The sequence below is a fragment of the Stegodyphus dumicola genome, chromosome 4 (assembly GCF_044657685.1).
Source record: "Stegodyphus dumicola isolate Sdum_Otavi_A_Nest chromosome 4, ASM4465768v1".
In the NCBI taxonomy this organism is placed as follows: Eukaryota; Metazoa; Arthropoda; class Arachnida; order Araneae; family Eresidae; genus Stegodyphus; species Stegodyphus dumicola.
The window spans coordinates 119,145,509-119,168,250 of record NC_140771.1 but is presented as its reverse complement, the minus strand read 5'-3'; the positions used below and the strand labels follow the sequence as shown (position 1 = coordinate 119,168,250).

General features: G+C 31.1%; 1 protein-coding gene across 6 annotated transcripts in view; it reads left to right on the top strand.

The window, feature by feature from the left end:
• The first annotated feature begins 859 nt into the window (after positions 1–859).
• The window catches only part of LOC118206095 (SAP30-binding protein), a 79,500-nt gene continuing 57,617 nt past the window's right edge, over positions 860–22,742 (top strand). For 2 of the 6 annotated variants that reach the window (XM_085815386.1, XM_085815385.1), the window contains exon 1: positions 18,867–19,015. The gene's annotated coding sequence lies outside the window, so the exon portion shown is untranslated. Of the gene's footprint in view, positions 1,086–18,866; positions 19,016–22,742 lie in introns of those variants that run through there. The other 4 variants (XM_085815387.1, XM_085815388.1, XM_085815384.1 and 1 more) reach the window with 4 other exon arrangements.

The following is a 22,742-nucleotide window of genomic DNA, read 5'->3' as shown; positions in this document are numbered from 1 at the left end:
TGAATTTTTAGAACTATGAGCTTATATAAATAACAGTGTGCCTCATTGTGTTATATTAACATTATTTAACTAGTAATAAATTATGATAATAAAATTAATAAATACTGTTTAATTTGTGTTTTTAATACATATACTCAGTAATTTACACACACACACACACACATATATATATATATATTATTTTATTTATTTATTTATTTATTTGGGTGTATGCGGTTGTGGTCTTGTATTGTATATGGTTCTATGTTGTTAGTCTGCTGCTGCTTTTTGAAAAATGTATGAAAATGTTGAGAATGAAAGTAGCATAAGTTACTTTGGTTAAATTAATATATACTTTTGTTTGATGACCTTTGTTGATATCTCAGGGTGCAAGCGTACATATTACTTTATATTCCATGCTAAATACCTTGATACGAAGCATTTTAACACCGTCAATATTTGTTTTTTCCCCAGTAACACATCTATTCACCATTACGAAACACACTCACTACACAAACACACCTGTGAGACACTATTTATTGTAAATGAAGACAGTTTCTTCTCCTTTTAACTACACTCATGGACACAATCGTATTTTAGGATATTTTCTACTTCTTTTCCTTTTCTTTCTATAGGCCCTTTTTTTTTTTTTTTTTTTTTTTTTCCCTCTATTATTTTTGGGCCATTTATTTTAAATTTTATTTTGTCCCATCTTTTCTTCCTGGCCTTTTGAACTCGTACAAGATGTACGAAGTTCCCTTTTACTTTCCTCAAATACGAAATTGCCCCTCTTTCTATATACCTTTCCTTCGCACCTATGCTTGATTTTTCGCCCATCTGTGCAGAAAGACTTAGCGGGTGCAAAACAAGACATCTGTCTACTTTGTCTGTCTGTCTGTCTGTATACTAGCTAACGTAGGAATATTAAACGTGTTTTGTTTATAGTGTACATTTGTATATATTTTATTATATTTTTGTGATATAACGTTTTCCTACATTTTTCAAGGTGATTAGTTTTCCTTACAGTGAAATCGAATTGTTTTTCTTATCTGTGAAATGTATGCAGATACATATCGTAGATGATAAAATCAAAGCTAGGTTTATAGGTATGAAAAATAATGTTTCTTATTTATCTCTAGAAATATTGCTGAATTAGATGTAATGCTGTTGTCTTAAAGGAAAAAAAATGTCAACATAAAAAATATTCATTAATTGATTAATCTGCCTTGATTCGACCCGTTAGTCTTAATTACCTTTGAAATTTTAGTTTATGTATTTCATGCATTACATTAATAATATGACATAAAAGTGACTTTCGGTCTTGTAAGCATTTTTCTTGATTGTCTCCCCTTCTTGACTTAGAAACAAAGCTAAACTAAAATTTTTAAATATGTGCAATCTTTTTTTTTTTTAGATAAATATTTGTTATATTCCAAAAATTGATTTACCTATCTTTTTTAAGAGACTTACTGTGCTGTAAGTTAAAATTGATTTAGCTTGTTTTTGCATTTTTAAACTTGAGTCATAGTGTTTTTATATTCTAAAATCAGTTAACATGCATTGCAGGATATGGTTGTCAATATTTTTTTAAAGTATTTTAATTTTATTAGGCCAAAATGTAGAGGAATTATGCTTTCATTAGGTTAGTTGTTGCAAGCAAGGATAGTTATGGGCGAAATCTCAGCTATTGAATTTCATAGAAATGAAATTAGTTCATAGTTTAATTAATTTGTAATATTTTCTGTGTTGTAATGCTAAATATATTAATAGTAATTCATATGAATTGAGTAGAGAATAAATGTTTTATTAGCCAATCTTCATGCATATTAAATTTATATGAATTGAGTAGAGAATAAATGTTTTATTAGCAAGTCTTAAAGCATATTAAATTGTTTTTGATAAAGTAATCAGTGTTTGTAGTTTAAAATATATTTGAGTAACTAAGCTATCAGCTGAACTTTCATTTGTGATTTGAAAGCATGTTTTTGGTTTTATCATTCATTTTGAATGTGGTGTGAATGTTTGATGTTACAATAATATATAAAGTCAGGGAACTACTCTTATATACGCCCTCGCTTGGCGACAAATTTCTCACCAAAAATATTTGGCGAGAAACTCCATGGTGCCATATTACTATCTACATTTTTTTCAACATTTTGAACTTTAAGCCTAAAATGTCTCCAAAGACATGGTTTCTGCACCTGCAAAAAGCACGTTTTTAACACACAATTTAAGCTAAAAATCTAAAACAAAAAATTTAGATAGCAAAAAACGTAAAGCTTCTGACCAAAAATATTTTACAAGAATCCATGTGCACAGCGATATGTTTTAACTTAAAAAAAAATCACAGAATTGCACAATCTGTGCAGCAAAGGAATCTACGAACTATGCAAACATAACAACTTAATAATTAATAGCTTAAATAAACATAACAACAATAAATTTCAAAGAATACCATGTACACAGCGTTCTGTTTAAACTTAAAAAAAAAAATCTACGAATTGCACAATCTAGGCAGCGAAGGAAACTAGGAACTATGCACACCTCGCTTTAATAAATTTCGCAGAATACCATGTACACAGCATTCTGTTTAAACTTTAAAAAACATCTACGAATTGCATAATCTAGGCATTGCTCACTAATCAAGAAAATAAACAAATAAATTTCAAACAATTAAAAAAACAACAACAATAACGACAGAAATTCATACTAAAAAACAATGAACCTAACATTCTACAAAATAAGAACAAGAATAAAATAAAATGCACTTACCATGAATGAATGCTTCTTCGAACAGCAGAAATACCAATTTCAAACATCACCAAAACAATTTCACCAGAAATTTGTTAAAAGCATCTTCTCTTGTTTCAGAACAATAATAGAAAAATATATAAACCACTAAATAAAACAAAAAATCACATTTTCAATTATAAGTAGGCAACATAGCTTTAACATGCCGGCACGTAATCTGTCTTATTTATGTGACAGCCAGACTCACTTTCCGCAAAATTGATGCTATCTTTCACAAATAAATGTTCAAAACCTTCTTCTTCTAAATACTTGTAGAATTTCCAGCCATCCGAAAAAATAGTTGTGCCAGGCACACGACTAAAATTTTGCCATTGCATCCTCAATCACTTAAATACCACACATACCACACGAACCAACTAGCAACCAAAACCACTAAAGTCCAAGTTTCCACATAAAAAGAGTTGCCATAAAAACAGACATCGATTCCAAAACCATCGCAGAACACGGTATTATGCCAAAAACCAGCGCACAACACGTATCGCCGCATTTGGCGACATGAGGGCACATATAACAGTAGTACCAAAGTCTGTAATGTGTCACATCATTTTAATTTTGAAGTTGTAATGCTGTAATTTATAATTATATGTATTAGTTTAATTTATTTCTGACCTTTTTATGCATATTTAAATCGAGATCTGTAGTTTATGGCTTATGTAGCCTGGATTTTTTCATGCTGTATTAGTGATGTGGATATTAGCTGTGTATCTTATTTGATATAAAGTTTAAGGTTATGTATTTTAGATGTAGGAGTTATAATATAATTTATTTCTATTGGGGAATACTGCAGTTGCCAAAGAATAAAGTCATATAGTTCATATTCATAATGATTTTGTGATGTGTGTGTGTTATGTGTTGCAGTAAAATGGGCTGCATGCCTATGACACACTTCATCATAAAATTCTTGAAGTATGATGAATATTAGCATTTATGATGAATATTAGCTAGGCATGTACTTGCCATTAAAAAAATGTTTGAAAAGAGTATAAATGGTATGTGTGAAAAGCAAAAATAGTTTATATGGTGCATATATATATAAATTTAGGTAAAAATCACCGATTTAATTATTTCACAGTAGTTTTTCAGAAAACTGTCAGTTTCAAAGACATCAGGCATGAGGTTTCCTCTGAAAACTGTAGTTTGTCTAAATGAAAGTAAGGAAATGGTTATGAAGACTGAGAATTATTTATAAATCATAATTAAAATATATGGGATATATATATATATATATATATATGATATCAATACTAAATGCAAAATTGGACAAAAATAAGCTTTAGATTAGCATTGTCTTAAAAGTCTAGGAGTCAAGCACTGGTGTCCTTCTCTTTAAGAAATGAAAATATTCATGAACTCTGTTCCATCAAATCCTAGAAATATGTTCGTGAGGGATTATGATATTTTGTGTCTACTCTTTGTTTTGCAATTGAAATTAAATTGTATTTGAAAGTGAAGTAACAGGAAAGATTTTTAGTTCTAGAATCTAGTGCTAATATATGCATAAAGTTTTGCATATACAATTTAATATAATTTTTGAGTTTATTGCATCCTGTACATAATTAAAATAAGTTTGTTTTCTTTCTAAATATATTGTTGTCAAGTTATAGTGTAAAATAATTTAATTGTATAACTTTCACCTTTTAAAGCATCCTTGTAGTGATTTTAAAAGTATTAAATTGTTTATTAAGTTAAAAAAAAATTAGAATAAAGCATTCACAAGTAATGACTTAAATAGGCTGTTTAAGAAATTTATATGGTTTGTATCATGATATTTATCTAGCTGCTTATTTTATATGTCCAAAGGGGCTTTGTCCCTGAAGGACTATTGTTTTCATTTTGGGATTTTGCGTTGAAAACTTTATAAGGCTGTATCACTTTTCAAATTGTTGCCACCAAATACTATCACCCTGTATTATATTTGAAGAAATTAAATATGAAGAATCTGCATAAATGTATGTATGTTTCTTGCATTGTGACAAAACAACGGTACCTAGAGCCATCCAATTTTGAATGACATAATCCTACTGTGAATGGGCATCTGAAAGCCCAAATTTGAAATTTGGAATTTATTTTATTAGTGATTTCATATTTTGTAAAACTTTAACGAATTTTTGATTAACAAACTCAAGGATTTCAAAGCAAGCGATGGCAAGGTTGTCAGAAAAAAAATTTTTATCTCCAGCATGTGAGACTGCGCATCGGAAATTCTAAAGATATGCTCAATTTAAAATTTTGCGATATTGTTCTTAAACTGGATTTTATGATTTAAGTGCGAAGAACTTGATATTTAATAAATAAAGGTAACAGACAAAATGTTAAAAAAACACCCCTTTGGACGTAATTTAAAATTTGAAACCTTTCAGATTTTCATTTATGCAGTTGTTATTTAATTTTTTTGGTACTTATTTATTATGCCATTGACTCTAAAATTTACGTACCATTAAACCAAAGTTGGTGGAGATGCCACCAAAGTTGTTCTATTCGTTCCAGTGAAATTTTCAAGGAACTAATGCCTCATTATTTGATAAACAGTCACTTCTCAGCTCACTTAATTTTTATGTTTCATGAAAAGCTTTTCATTAATTTCTACTATTTTGTTAGGCTCTCTGAGAACCAGAAGTTCTATGATTACAGACTTCTAGTGGGTTCTTATTCCAATTTAATACTGCTTTGTTGCCCATATTCAGCTGATCATAGCGAACTGTCTGTTAATAGCGAACTTTGCGCCAAAAATCGCCACTACAAAAAGCCAAAATAACAAGACAAAGAATTGCACAAACTCAGTATCCATGTACATATCAACCTATTTTCACTTTAAAAAAATCTCATAATTGCACAAAAATTTCATTGCACACTCCCTTTATCTGTGTACACATCGACTTATTTTCACTTAAAAAAAAAAAAATCAGAGAATTGCTCAAACTAGGCTTTGTGCACTCCCTTGACTTTGTCCATGTACACATCGAACTATATTCACTTAAAAAGCCAAAGAAGCAGCCAACAAAAAAAAAAAAAAAAAAAAAAAAATATATATATATATATATATATATATAATCTTAATAAACTACATTTTAAATCAAACAATGAAATAACATAAATACATTAATCTTTGCACACACAAAGGAAATATCCACTTACCTTATTTACGAATTAAGTCGTCTTCAGTCAAACAAAATTCCTTAATAGCATCCAAAAACTTCCTAAAATTATCTGAACTAGAATCTGTATACTGGCGTTGCAACATAAATTCGCAAAATAAGAGTAAAAAATATCCTCCGTAATGACATTCCACCGCATGCATTTCTGATGTTTGACCATACACATTTCCTTCCTACAAATAGGACACCTAATAATGGCTACTAAATAAACCTTCATTTACACACTAGTCAAGTAATGCTCTTTTCCCCTTTCTTTCCAAATCGTACAAAAAATTCAAATTAATCTTACCACATTCAGCCATTTTACCGTCTGAAACACAAAACAAGCAATATACTTCCCAACCAACACACACTCACCACAAGCCCGTACAAATTTACTGCAATCATGCAACTAATTACATCATAATAGGATTTCCATAATATTCAATTACTCAGGCTACCATAAATGAAACAGCAACTTGGCGATAAATGAAACAACAGCATCACGATAATGCAATGGGTACCCTTCTCTCTACTCCAGTTAATTTATATCCTTGTTCATAAAAATAAAAGGTGGCTTATTGGGAATCAGTCAATTTACATTAAATGAAAGTGAAGATGTTATTGGTGTTGTTATGTTGCACTTATTCTTAATTGGCCATAAAATGTGCTGTTTAATGATGGTTCACTGTTGATGTTTACACTTTCATTATTGATGGGATAATACATAAGTACCATTTTTTAAATATCTTTTTAAGATATTTTGAATCTGATAATATGTCGACAAAAATATAATACTTTCTATTTATTTTTTTCTATGCTCTTTGCTAGCCTTTTGCTATATGCATAAGTAATACATATTTTCATGTTCTAAAATAAATATTTCATAGACAGTAAGACCCCGCTTAACGCTGTTTCGGTTTAGCGCTCTTTTATTTCAACCCGGGGATTCCCTGAAATATTATGCAGCGATAGGTTTCAAATACATATCCGAAAGAGTGTACTTGTATTTCTTGTTTGGTGCAGTATTGTACAGACATATTTTGAAGGGGTAAATGTGGAAGATGTCGAAGAAATAATTCAAGAAGCAGCGGCTAGTCTTTCTAATGATGAGCTCAAGGAATTAACTGAACAAGAAGAAAACAAAAATGTTGACAGCAGTGATTCAGAAGAAGAGCAAAAAGAACTTTCGATGGCGTTTGTAAAAAGGAGTTTGTCTACCATAACTGAAATAATGGATCAATTCATTGAAAATGATCCGAATTTTGACAGGAGCTCAAAAGTGAGGCGTGGTGTTAGAGATGCTCTATCCATTTATGAAGAACTTTTAAGAGAACAACGCAAAAGAAAAAGGCAAACAACATTAGATGCTTTTGTCACAAAAAGGCAGAACACTGAAAACGCGGAAGGCTAACTAAATATGACTGACTTAGAATTTTATTTGTTTTTTTTTTAAGAATATTCGTTTTGTTATTTATGTTTTGTTTTTATTTTTGCAAGAAATAATAATGTGGTATTAATTTGGGCTTTAAGAAATAAATGTTTAGTTTTATTTTTATTAAAAAAACATACTTTTTAAATTTAATACCTAACCAATTTTCTAGCTATCTTCCCCTAACCCCAATATTTACATGTAAAAATAGCCTCGTTTAGCGCTGTTTCGCATTACGCTCTACTTTGATGGAACGTATCCCCCGCGTTAAGCGGGGTCTTACTGTATTTTAAATTGGTAAATGTTACTTTTCAGGTGAAAGTTGGCAGATTTTCTCAACTTTTTATTAAAAAAGATCATTAAAATATTGATATTTACTAACCTGCAAACATTATCAGCATTTATTTAAAAAAAACTCACATTTTAGCAGTTCAGAATTATATATTATATGATACATTACTGTAATTCTCTTGACATACACGCAGATCAGTTTTCACTTTAAAATAAATTAAAATTTTACAAATTCAGTAATGTTATATCACAATTGCAGGGTAACAAACAGCATCTGAAAACAGATAATATGTGACAGAGGAAGAAATAGTTCCCATTTATTAGACTAAGTAAATAAAATAAGGCTTAAAGATTAAAATCGTTATCTAATAATGAAACTGCCAAATTTGGGTGTGCACTCGATATTTCACTTTTAGAAAATCATGAATAAAAATTAAGGTAGAATTGCTGAAGAAATTGTAGTATAGAGTGGTAGAGCCATTTTGAAATTCTAATAAAGAAAATAGTTCATAAGGTTTTCTGAAACATAAGAGTCCATGCCTATTATTGCGTTTTAAATCTATAAGCATGGCAAAATAATAAATTCAAGTTCATAAGTCGTATTAAATTCACTTAGTCAAAAAGTTAATAAAAACATGAGCTCTGAATGTAATTTTATGCTAGTTAAATCAAGCAAAATTATTTTGTGGCAGATGGCAGATAAATGATTAATGACCAGATATCACTAAACTGTTTATAACAAGAATTCCATTTGCAACTAAACTAAGGAAACGTATATGACAAAACACCATGCTGTATTTTTCATCAGTATTCTTAAATATATAAATATTGCAAAATAACATGCTAAAGGTTATTATGTCATTCTGTAGTGAAATAGAGATGATTAGATCAAAACATAAATGATCTGCAATTATAATTATAAGCACTGAATAAGAAGTTATATGTTATTTTTATTTCTAAAAGTTGTTTTATTTTTTAGTAGTATTGACCAATATTCATTCTTTCAATATTCAGTTATTTATTACAAATTGAAATACAGTCAAAAGTCTTTAATCTGGACTTGTTGGGACTTTGGTGATTCTGGATTATCGGTTTTTCCGGATAATAGATCATAAGTTTAAATCTGGTAAGATGGCAGGCTGATCTTTGGAATATGGTAACAGGTAGTTTGGCGACATTTTAGTAAGGCGATAAAGGTTACTAGCTAGGACTTTAGCAGTGTACATGGATATAGTCAAGAGTGTGCGCAATGCCATTTTTGTGCAATTCTGGGATTTTTTTTAAGTGAAAATAGGTCGACGTGTACATGGATGATACTTTGTATGTGCAATTCTTAAAAATGCGGCAAGCAGTTTGCGATTCTGCACTTTCTTCCAATTTGGCACCTAATCTAAGTCAGGATTAAGCACTTTTGTTCTGTAAAAGTTCTAGCATAAGTGTAATTCAGCTAGCAGATTGTTGGAAAAAAATGTTGAGTAAAAAAAAAAAAAAAAAAAAAAAAAAAGCCTTTACTTCGTGAAAACAAAATGGCGTCCAAACAAAAACTAGCAGGTTGCTGTAGGAGGGCTGGTCGCCAAATTTTCGCCATAAATCGCCAAGTTACCATAATCCAAAGATTAACCAGGTGGCATGCAGAAATTATAAAATTAAAAATATGAAACCATAATTTATGAAATAAAGAGCAATTATGATATAAAGGGTATCAAAATTTACAAAAAAAAGCTTAATATTTATTTGTTTACTTTATTAAACATTTCTTTCAGCGCTCGCATGCGTAGAGCATACGTTATGCATAGTCGAAATTAGAAAATTGCAACCAGGAAAGTATTTGTGTATTCGTGATATTTATAATGACCAGGAATTTGATTTAAATCATATCAAAGACGGAGTACATCGAGATCAAATACTACATTTAGTAAGGAATTATAAGCCAAAGAAAGTAAAAACATCTGCCCTGAAGATAAGGATAGTGCTGACAGATCAACTTCCAGTACATTGCGTGCCGCGTTGTCCCCCCCCCCCCTGCAGAGCAGCGTAAAATTGATAAACCTATTTCAGAATGGTTAGAGAATCAAAGGATATGCCTTTATCCATTTTTTGCAGCAATTCCACTTTTTGTTTGATGGACATCGAAACATGCTTTCGCTGATCCTTTGGTAGCTCCAGAATCGGAAATTCTTTTTGACATAATCGAAAGTTCAAGCTTCTTTTTATGAAATTGCTCTAACAGTCTGCAAAAAATAATAAGTGGGATCCAATTATAAGATTAATGAACAACGCAATCGGCAACATTAACTGAAATAGATAATTAGATAATTTTAGCTTAGCTCATACCGTCCGTTATACATTAAACGCGCATGCGTAAACGCATTATGCACATGCGTAAAGATATGCGCATGCATTGATGCATGCGCAGAAAGTTGTAGCTTTGAGGTCCGGATTATGGAAGTCCGGATTAAAGACTTTTGAATGTAATATGTATGAAGGTGAAAGGGATTATTAAAAATAAATCAGAGCATTTTTAGGCTTGAAACATTGAATTTGTTTTCTTGAAGTTCAGAAATTTACTGGAGCTTTTTGCATTAATATAAAAAAATTTTATTTTTCATTTGTATTTTGCTCAGCGTTCTCTAAAATATTAATTCTTTTTACGTAGAAGGTTGGTATCTACTGAGTATATTTGATAAGTTAATGTGATCTGTTTATGCCAAGAAATAAAAAACTAATGTAATTCTTTTTCTTTTGTAAGAAAGTTTTGATTTTGGGACTTTGATATTTGGTTGAAATATTAGTAAATTTTCATTTTTTAATGGAATTTATTTGCTTTTATTGTGGGAAGTATAATTTATCATATTTTTAGAACTCGTCATGGCATCTTTCTGTCATTTTGATAATTATATAACATGCTGGGAACAAGCAGTATATTATAAAAACTGACATGATAATGTTACCTTTCTCATGTACATAGTGATTAGTTTTTGCTTTAAAAAAATCAGAGAATTATGTAATTTGGCATCATGTAAGTTCCACTGTTCAAGTCCTGTAATTGCTGTGTCTAGAATACCCACTAACTTGTCAATCAAAACTTTTTCGTTTTCAATAACCTCTCTGTCACTTTCTTCACTATCGGTAGTAGTATTTTCTGGATCTAGAACCATACTACAGATTTCGCTGTCCGTTAATTTATTGGTGATTGGGGTATTGTCATCGCAATGGAAAACTTCTGTTATATCATCTTCATTTATTACTGCTTCTCCACTTTTCTTTGCAAAATAAATTAACTGGAACATTTCACCTTTAGTTTACAATATTCGAAAATCTTCAAATTCACGGCTATCATCTTCATCTTCCTCACCATGAAATATGGTAGCTGGCCATAAATTATGTCAAACACTTTTTAACATTAGCCTCATTGAAGTGATATTTTTCGATACACCTTTCTCAAGTTCCTCTTCATAGGTTTCATTTCTCATAATCATCTGTCTGACATTAAATATCCTCAGCTCAGGTCCAACCTTTTCCCCTTACTTTTTAGTCAAGGTTTTAAGATTCTCTGTTCTAACTTTTGCTAACAATGCCATAACATAAGCATAATTTATGACAAAAATCTAATGATTCTCTCTCTATAAATATATGTATATATTTTTTTAAACAAATAGCAGTTTCAACTATGAAGAGTAAAATTTACCCTTAATTTTCTTTCACAACATATTCGACGAATCTCAAGCACAAATAAAAAGTCAATCTACAGTATAATATGCACGTTATGTGTTCAATTATACTTCGCTTACTTGAGGACTTATGATAATAACAGTAATATTTAACATTTAAATGCTTTACATTCAAATGCTTTAAAACTCACATGCTTATGATAATGCTATATACTTTAAATTTACATATAATAATACAATATACTTTTATTAAGATTTGAGGTATATTAAAGTATGCATTCAAAAAAAGTATGTATAAAGGCTGTTAACTAAAGACTGATATAACAGCAATTAAAACATCATCAGATACTGGGGATTTCTAAGTCTTTCTTTTTAACACGTTCAACTAAAAATTTTTCAGTTCTGATAATTCTTATACAGTCAAAAGTCATTAATCCGGACCTCAAAGCTACAAACCTTCTGCGCATGCGTCAATCGCATAGGCGGTTCACGCATGCGCGTAATACTTTTAAGCATGCACATATACATGTGCATAATACGTTTGTGCATGCACGTTTAATGTATAACAAACGGTATAAGCTAAGCTAAAATTATCTATTTCAGTTAATGTTGCCAATTGCGTTGTTCCTTAATCTTCTAATTGGATCCGGCTTATTATTTTTTGCAGACTGTTAGAGCAATTTTATAAAAGTAAGCTTGAACTTTCGATTATGTCAAAAAGAATTTCCGATTCTGGAGCTACCAGAGGATCTACAAAGTGAAAGCATGTTTCGATGTCCATCAAACAAAAAGTGGAATAGCTGCAAAAAATGGATAAAGGCATATCCTTTGTTTATCTAACCGTTCCGAAATCTGTTTATCAATTTCACGCTGCTCTGCGCAAGGGGGGGGGAGACGTCGCGGCGCGCAATGAACTGGAAGTTGATCTGTCAGCACTATCCTTATCTTCAGGGCAGATGTTTTTATTTTCTTTGGCTTATAATTCCTTACTAAATGTTGTATTTCATCTCGATGTACTCCGTCTTTGATATGATTTAAATCAAATTCCTCATCATTATAAATATCACGAATACACATCAAATAGTTTTCTGGTTGCAACTTTCTAATTTCGACTATGTGTAATGTATGCTTAACGCATGCACGCGTTGAAAGAAATGTTTAATAAAGTAAACAAATAAATATTAAGCTTTTTCTTGTAAATTTTGATACCCTTTAGATCATAATTGCTCTTTATTTCATAAATTACGATTCCATATTTTTAATTTTATAATTTCTGCATGCCATCTTACCAGATTTAAACTGATGATCTATAATCTGGAAAAATCAATAATCCGGAATCGCTGAAGTGCCGACGAGTCCGGATTAAAGACTTTTGACTGTACAAACTAATATTTTATACTCCTTAATGGAAAATTCTAATATTTAAAACATTCAAGACAACTTGGAAATGATATGTGAAAATAACAGCTGAAATTTTAGAACCTTCAGGTTTATAATAATTCTTTCTCTCTTACAGATTCAGTTATGTAAGCTTAATTTCACCAGATATCATCAACATTTCAGATGTCGAAACATTTATTAACACAAAATCAAATTTCTGAAATTTATGCTTCTTATTTGTAAGCATAAATTTTTGTTTAAATAAAAGCAAAAGTTTGCATAAAAGCAGAGCAACATATTTCTTTAAGCTTTATGGGAAACAGTGTCTAAATTTCATCAGAACTCATGAACATTTCAGGTGTTAAAAGATCTATTTACACAAATTCAAATTCTAAAATTTATTCTATCTTATTTGAAATTCAAAATCAAAGTAACACATTTCTTTAAGCCTTATAGAAAACAACATCAACTAAAGAAACAGTTACATGAATTTGTATAAATTAAATTACCTTACTGCCTTAATATAAAAAAAAAAAATCCAAGGTACTTACCAGCCTTGGGTTTATAGACTTCATATCCAGGTTAGCCTGGTACCTGTAGCTGTTTTTTTGATTTAAAATTTCTATGGATGTTGATGGTACCAACACTTTAAAGCACTTCTGACAACAAATGCATTCTTTTGGACACTGATGGTCCCATACTAAACAGAATGCTGTAGATCTTCAGACAGTGACTGTCCCATAAAACTTGAGGTGAACTGAATTGAGCTTGAGGTGATTTAACAATGCTTAACAATGCTGAAGTTCTTTCCTGCAAAACTTGAAATAACCAGAATTTAGGAACCTGAATTTCTTTGTGTGGGCTGATACCCACCGTCTTTTTAGTGTTAAACACAAGAGTTCATGTTTTGATTGCCAAACTAAAACTGCTTCATGGAATTCATATCATAGCACTGCCACCAATAAATTTAAGCACTGTGATCAATAAAGTTAAGCTGTATTTAGTGGCATGGTGGTCCTAGTAAAATTGAAGCAGTATTTTGGAGCCTGATGGTCCTAATAAATTTATGCAGTATTTTGGAGATAGGTCCTGATAATTTTAAGCTGTACTTTGGAGTCTGACAGTCCTCTTTACCTGGAGTGATGTCCACAATCTGCTTATGTGGATTTAATATTGCATTGCTGCTAGCAATAAATTTACATTGCATTTGAGAGCCTGGCAGTCCTAATAATTTTAAGCTGTACTTCAGAGCCTGATGGCCCTCTTTACCAGGACTGATGTCCGTAGTCTGCTTCCATAGATTTCATATCACACCACTGCCACCAAAGCTGTGACATCGCCGATCGACGCAATGGAAAAACTCAGACCAGTTGCCTTTTTTATTTTAAAACTTAACATAGGCTTAACTAGAAAGTAACATTACAGCATTATTAGTGAAGGGGAATTACAATTGCAGAATTATTACAACAGCTTTCCCGATGCGTGACGCATCTTACTCGCTCTGCATTTTTCAGATGAGACAAAAACATTTGTTTTTGTTTATTTTTCTCATACCCAGTCAGTAATAGATATCTCGCCAAGGCGAGTATCCTTAATGAATCTTTCCTTGATCACTTTTATCAGCCATCATGGCGGATACAGCTGTTTGTATTGGAAGTGCAAAAATTTCCTTGTGTACTATTCATTTGTAATCTGCAATGTACGATATACTTTTATCTGTGTTTTCCTGTACAATTGCTTTGTTTGTTCCCAAGAGAAACAGGAAGTTCTCTAACATAAATCCGATGTTTGTCATACCATCTGTAACATTTAAAATTAAAACATATAACATCTGATTTTATAATTCAGAAAACTAAATTAAATTAATAATTTTAAAATTATTATGTTTATTATCAGAATTTCTTAATATGATGGCAATAACTTCAAATGTTTGCCTGCTTACAAGATTGTCACTGTAGTTTTAAAAATTTATTATGTATGCAATGAAGCTTTATAACACTAGGTACAGACATAGATGAATATTTCTTGGGAAATCTTATGAAAGTCTGCTTCATTTTACCTTAATTTCTTGCTCTGTGTTTTATCTTCTTCATCCTTCGCATCTATATTCTTTCCCACTGCATGTCCGGTTATTTCATCATCATCTTGAAAGAGTATGATGCAAACTGATTTGACTACACCCTTCCAAGACTTTACCTCCTCTTCATTAACATTAATTTCTCCCAGATATATAAGCAAATGCAGTATGTCTGCCACAGGTGCCGAACTTGTTTTAAAACCATGAGAATTTTTCGCACTCGACTCATGTTCTATGAATATGATTAGAGGTCATAATTTACACCAACAGTGATGTAAAGTAATATTCTTTAAATCGTTTCAGGAAAGTAAACATGGTGTCCTTTAGTTTGAATTGTTTCCGAAAGTCATGTGCAATACATTTTACGTTCTTGCATGGAGGCATAAAAGGGGATCAGTAGTTCATTTTTGTATTCTGGATAATTCCTTGATTCACTAATTGTATAAAGGTTGTTATATTGGGTGTTAGAAACATAACACAGTCTTCAACATTAAAATATTCATGTTATTTGCCCATGACATACTTTTTGATCTCACAGGCCTAATTTTCAAATTTAAATTTAGACTTTTAAAAGTGCCGTTATTTTGATATTGTCAGTTAATTAGTTGTTAGTTACTAGGGATTTTACTGCACATGCACATTTTACCTTTTAATTCGATAATTATACTGAGAATCGATCAGTAAGCACACTTATAAGCCTGTTTTTGTTTTATTTGTTCTGTTAGAGACTTCATGGTTATTACTTAAAAAAATAGATTCAAAGCATTTATTTCCTTTAGTGATTTTGTGACAAAATACTGTATTTCTATAGAAATTTTCATTTTTTTAAAAAAATGTAATCTCTTCCAGTAGGAGCAATTTTTACAAGTGCATATTATTTTAAAAGTGAGAGTAAGCCAGAAGAAAGAAAGGGAGGGGGAAAAAAAAAAAGTTATTCATCATTTTTTTTAGGGTTTCAGAAGGCTATACTAAAGGAACTAAGATGGATACAAAAAAAAAAAAAAAAAAAAAAAAAAAAATCACACTAAATACAAAAACAATTCAAATTCCGTTTACAGCTCTTACAGGTGTTCTGTGTGTGTGAACCGTTGGTCATACGCCATATATCAGTGTGATTGTCTAGTTCCTGCCAGATTGTATTCAGCATGGTACTATTAATGATATTGACAATGGTGTGTGATCCCTTCGTTCAGTTCTGCTAAATCATGTGGCAAACAAAGTACAAAAACAAGATCTTTTGCATAGCTCCACAAAAAAAAGTCATACGGTATTAAATCTGGTGAGCATGGGGACCATTCCTAAAGAGGTATGTCATTTTTGGAAGCTCATGCAATGCAATGACAAGGTAATCGTGTGTTAAGGTACTCATGCACATCCAGCATAAATGGGGTGGAACTCCATCTTGTTGTAAAAGGAATTTATCATCCAGAATGCAGTCTCCCGAAATTAGCGTTGGCATCATTTGTACTCGGTATGGCTTCATATGCAGAGTTTTGCGTACCACTCTCTGTACTGTTGGCTGTGAAATCCTCAATTCATGGCTTCCAAGAACGGTTGATTTTGTGGGGCTTCTAAAAAAATATTACCTGTACATCTCTTACAGTTTCTACAGAGGGACCTGACTGACCACTTTGTTCCTTGCCATACAAGCATCCAGTTTCTTTGAATTTGTTGTACCACACATGAATTTTGTCAGTGGGTCCCTGTGTTTGATATTTTGTATATTTTGTGTATTTTTTGTTCGCTATATAAAGCCCACTGCAACAACAGCAGTGATTTTGATTTAGCAACTTCTAACCCACTTATAAGCTTTTCGTCCACCCATGAACACCAATTTGATTCACTTGCTACTTTCAGTTGGATTTGTGCTGCCATCTACTGCCAACTGTTATTATAAAAAACTTGAATTGTTTCTGTATTTAGTGCAAGGTTCATTTTTGCTATATTTGTCTTAATTTTTTCACTGTAGTGTTTTGAACCGCCAAAGAGAATTATAAATAACCTGGTATTATGATTTGTCTGTGAAAGTTGCTGAAACTTGGGATACAATAAGAATGCACATAAAAATGGGAATGTTGCTTCTTGTAGTCAATATTTCTGACTAGGGAAACTACAATAAAATGTTACTGGTGAGAACAGGGAGACAGTTCCAAACAGAGAAGAGGGAATTTGAATGGGAAAATATGTGTAAGGGCAGCAGAAAGGGAGAAATCAGATGCTTTGACTACTGATATTTATGGTCTGCTTTTGACATTTTTATGGCTGTCTGAGGGAGAGGAGGTGAACTGAGAGAAGCATGATACTGAGGAGCAATCTGTGACCAGAGAACTTGTATGATGTTTCAAAGTTGATTATTTTCATCCATCTCCAATTTAATTACATTTGTTAGGAAAGTGTATACAGATGCATATTGCTGTGATTACCACCAGGAATGATCAGTTTAGTTCCTATTTGTTCATAAGCTGTTTGTCATTTGGCATACATTTTGAAATTTCAAATTGTACACGAGTTATAAACTGAAAATAATTGAAACCATGGATAATGAAGCAATTTTTTTAACAAAAATAGGACTGTAATTAACTTTATTTATAAATTGCTGTTCATTTTAAATATCCATTTTACGAGTCATCTTGTATATTGTCCATAACTTCAGAAGTAAATTTTAAAAAATGAGTAATAGAATAATATAAAGTTAAAATTAATTATTATGATAATTAAAGTAAATTTTATACAGAGTACCAACTGACATTCCTGCTGTAAATATTATTGCAACTGCAAGGTATTGATTGTTTTACCAGCTGTGCAAACTAGGCTAAGGAATATGTTGCTATATAACATTGCTGTGAAAGGCTGTAATATTTCAGTTTTATACCAGAAGCTAAAACAAAGTGTATGCTTTGTGCTAAATTTTTATAGAAGTTCGAAACAGGCCTGATTTTATACCAATGCAGAGATTTAGCATAAATTTTTTTTCAAAAGCAGAGATTATTAAATTTGCACTCATTGTTGTCTAAATTAAATTAAAATTTGTTGAAAGTATAGTGTAGATAAGCAATGCTACAGCAGTATAAATTAAGAAACCTTCCTTACTCAGTTAAATTAATTAATGTGAAAAAATTTCTTTGTACTTCTAAATGTTAAATTCAATCATTTTTTGTATTTTTTCATTTGCATACAAATTTTAAATTCTTCATCTAGATATTTAATTTTTCCCTTTTTAACTTAGAAAGAAACATAATTACAAAAATGAGTTCAAAAATCTGTCCAACCCTCTCTAAAAAGAAGTGACTGTGTGATTGCTTTACAGTATACATTTAATATTATTTGTGCTCAAAATTTCAGTTTTAAAACACTTTAACTTTACATATTGGAAAATGCTTAAATATATATTGTGCATGGGTCTTGTGTGATTGAAATTTTAAAATGCTTTTCTCAAAACTGATACTTTATAAAGTGAATTACTACAAGTTACTGCATTTCTTAGAGTTTCCTGCTTTATAACTTCAACAAGAAGTAGATCTTCTAATTGTAACACTATATTAAGCATCTAGGGTATATCAAATATACTGTTTCTAAATGATAAAAATTACTTCTAAAGTGAGGGAATATACAATTGTGTTCGAATAGGTAATGGTGTTTGTCAACACTGGAGCATAATTTGGTTATTCATGTAATAGTAGTTTCTTATGACGTTTTAAATGTTTTTCTGTCATTCAATATTTTAGTTGCTAAATTTTAAATTTTGGTTCAATAAATCTCTTTTATCGTTGTATTACCTCACATAGGAAATAACATTTTCCCCTCCCTTGATCGTCAACTAAATAGTTAAATTGGGAATATTTTTTTAATTTGAAAATCTAGGGATATCTCTTGTGTTTTATTCCAAAGCAATTAACATTTCCTGTTGATGCTTACTAATTTTCCCAGAATTATTGTTTATGTTTCCATTGCAGTGTGAATCTGCATCCTCACTACAAGATGGATGTCATTGACTATGGTGCCATCCTCCTAGCAAGAGGAGATTGATCTGGCATTCTCTGGAACAATTAATGGAGAATGTTTTGCTTCTTTCATTGCACTCCTATGTACTTTTGATGCTTATGCTCATTCTAAATTGTGAATTTCTTCTTATTGCATGAAAATTGTTACTGCACTTAAATCTAGATATTGCATGTGGCCTCAACAATGGATGGCCTAATATATAACAAAATTGAGAAGTTGCAAGTAATCAAGCAGGAAGGTGGGGTGGTATATTCGTTGTGTAAAACATGGTATATTCATTTCATGGTCATGGCTCAAAATGATAAAATGAACATATTTTGAAGGATAAGGAAAATTTGATTATATTTAACATTAACATATTTTGAACTGTTGAAAAATTTACTTTTGAGCCCTGTTCATGTTTTTGTACATTGTGTCAGAATGCAGTAGAACCTCATTCATCCAAACTGTAGGGGATATAGCCATTTAGGATAATTCAGAAAATTTATTTTCAGCAGGCAAAGATGGAAATAAAAATTACAACAGAATGATCTTGTTTTGTGTTTTTTCTTGCAGTATTTATAAGAATTAAGCTGTTATTTTTAGTGAACAACATGAAAGTCATCTTTTAAACAGGTTTTTATAGCTTGCATTTTCTTCATACAGTATTGTGTGTTGACTTGTTTTCTTTTTAAATATGCCTTTACTTAAGATACAATAACACACCGAACAAATACTAATTCAGAAGTCAAACAACAAAAATCAGCGTTATATTTTCAAATTTTCAAAGGACTAGTTTCGATGGTTTTACCGAACCACCATCGTCAGCTGTAAAAGCGCAAATGAACGAGATAGGCTATAATGATCAGATAAGATAGGAAAGCCTGGACAGGAAATAAGCTAGTGGCACCATCTGTTGATGAAACCAGAACTAAACACTTTCCAATCCATCTTTGCTTTGGGCTTTTAAAGAAATTATGTTTTAGTTCTGGTTTCATCAACAGATGATGCCACTAGCTTATTTTCTGTCCAGCCTTTCCTATCCTATCTGATCATTATATCCTATCTCGTTCATTTGCACTTTTGCAGCTGACGATGGTGGTTCGGTAAAACCATCGAAACTAGTCCTTTGAAAATTTGAAAATATAACACTGATTTTTGTTGCTTGACTTCTGAATGCCTTTACTTATGAAGAATAAGAAAGAACAAAGTTGATTAAAGAAAAGTTAGAACTGATTAAGTTTTCATCTGTTTGATTCGATATTATGTACCTCCTCTGCTATTTGGGTTAAGTGGGTTCTACTGTATTATATATGTAATGCTAGTATTCTTATTAACTATTAAGGTTTTATGGACTATTACTTCATATATTATTTTATTTAACATTTGGAACTGAGTGCAATCTATAAAAACATTAAGTAGTGCATATTTACTAAATTATTTAAATGAGGTACCTTTTATGTGCCTAAATGAATTACATTTTAGTTGAAATAATGCTTTAAATCATTTCTATTTAATTCTGTATTACAGCTGAGTGAATTTTAAATATGTGTTCTCTTCTTTTTATAAAATTATTTTTGTTCTATGTGCCATATGATCTATTCAATGTAATAGTAATTGTTGTGCAATGTTAATTCATTGCATAATCTATCAGTCACTGAGTAAATTTGTATGAAATTATTCCTTTTGAAGGTATCTATTGTGGGTAATATCTAGTGCTGCAGTGCAGATCTAGGAGTGAAGCATCTAAGTTTGTATTCAGAAAATTGAGAGACAAATAAAATGTCTAATTATAGCAGTATGATGTCTTATCTTTAATTGCAGCACTATATTGAATAAAATACATCTGTTAAATTTCTTCTTCTTTTAGTATCAAGTTTCTAGATATTCATTTACTGTCGTAAGTTTCTAGATCTTCATTAACTGTCGTTTGTTTAAACTTTTAATCGTTTTATGCAAAGCACTAATGTTTTTCTTTGTTTCATAATAAATAAGATCAATATATACAAGTTGCGGGGGATAGTAGATTTTTATAACTCCTTTTATGATGCTATTTTTTGATTTTTTATTGAATCTGTTTCTTTAGTTGTGTTTAAAGCCTGTGCCAAAATCTTAGTACAGGAACTGTAACCAGGTCGGACATGTATTTTGCCAGGTTTAACTAGTGTATTTCTAAAGCAGCATAAAATAGCTGCTGTTAATATTTTGAGTACTAACTTTACCTTTGCCGCATGATTAAAGACCAGATGAGAATGTAACTAGAGAATGATCAAATGCATTATCTTTACATTAGATAAGTTGCATTATCTTTACATTAGATATAAAAGTCTATCTGTTAGTATAAAAAGCTGGCAAACTGTCTTTCTCAGTTTACTATCAAACCACTTTCTTAGCAGCAGGCCTAGAAAACCTAAGAAAGATTTGTTTAGAACGGTGTCTGCTTGGTTCACCTCTGTGGTTGGAAGCCATCTTAGCAGTGCACTCACTATCTCGTATCTTCCTGGAAATTTTTGAGAAGTTTGTTTGCATTATCAGGTAATCCACAAACAATGCAGCTTTCACTTATCCATGAAGGAAATTTCAGGGAAGTTATTAATATATTAAACATAATAGAGTTGATTACATTCTGAGGTAACCGAATTAAATATCAAAGATTTCTATCTTATTAAGCAGAATCTTTAACACTTTAAACTGTTTATTCATCTAAACAGTAAAAATAGTTTAAATTGTAAAAGCAGTTTTGACATTTCTTATCTTTTGTAATGGTTTTAATTCCTATACATTGTCATAGGTAGAGCTGAAGTCTGTAAATACAGAGAGATTAGATTTTATCAAATCGAAAATATTTTCCGTCAGTGACCTCAAATAAGCTATCTGTTGCACCAAGAATTGATGCTGTTTCTTTGGTTATAATACTTTCCTAGTTCTCTGGTCTTGTCCAGCTTTTCTGGTTATAGTAAAAATGACCTAAGCTATAACAAATTCTTACTTTCCATATAGTACTTGTGGTGATACGACTTGATGTCTGTGAATACATTATATGCTTAACCTCAGACCGTGAGCTTTGTTTTTGCTGTACTATATATTAATGAAGCAAAAAGTATGAATGAATAAAATAGTAATGAAGCAAAAAGTTTACTGCTGTACCATGAAAATTTGTGCCTTCACTTCACTCTTGTAGTTTATGGCATATTCAGTTATGCCATCCTTTGGGGTCATCATATTGATAAACATTACCGGAACTAACTGCCCATTTCTGATAACCAAATGTCATATGAAGTACTTAGGAATTCAGCTCTCATTGGCACTTAATATACTGAGCTTTCTTGCTTATGCACCCTGACACTGTGGAATTTGCATGCATGTGCTTATCCCTCTAATATGGACTACAAGTCCACATTAGAGGGGGAAGTATCATGTAAAACACACCTTTGCAGCAAATAGTCCTTTGACTTGTTTGAAAGCAGTAAATTGCAGTTCATTCTTTGCAGTTTTTCTAACTTTCCATTATTACATCAGGAAAGCCATAGGTAATCTGTTATGAACATGTGATTTCATTGTTGATATCATATTAGCATATAATATGTTGGTTCTTCAACGCTAAGAATTTTTTTTAATTCCTCAAAATGTGTTTTTGGTATGCCTCAGACAGATCTTCTAGGATTCCAATGTCTTGATATTGCATCATTAGCTGAGCTTTGTAGGAAGTTACAGTATTCTTTAAGTCATCCATCATAGCAAAATTGAAAAAGGTGGAAAAAAGATCTATAGATTCAATTTTTAATTAAAATTTGTGCAGAGAGCAGCATTTTGTTTTGGAACTATATGCAACATTTTTATCAGAGAATAAAAATAGGAAGACTTTCAGAGAATAGGACTAATTATAAATGTAAAGAAGCAATTATGCAACTGGCAGATGCTACAGAGAATTTTCTCTCATGTGAAACAGGCAGTAGCTAAAAACTGCATTTCTTTGTCATCCAACA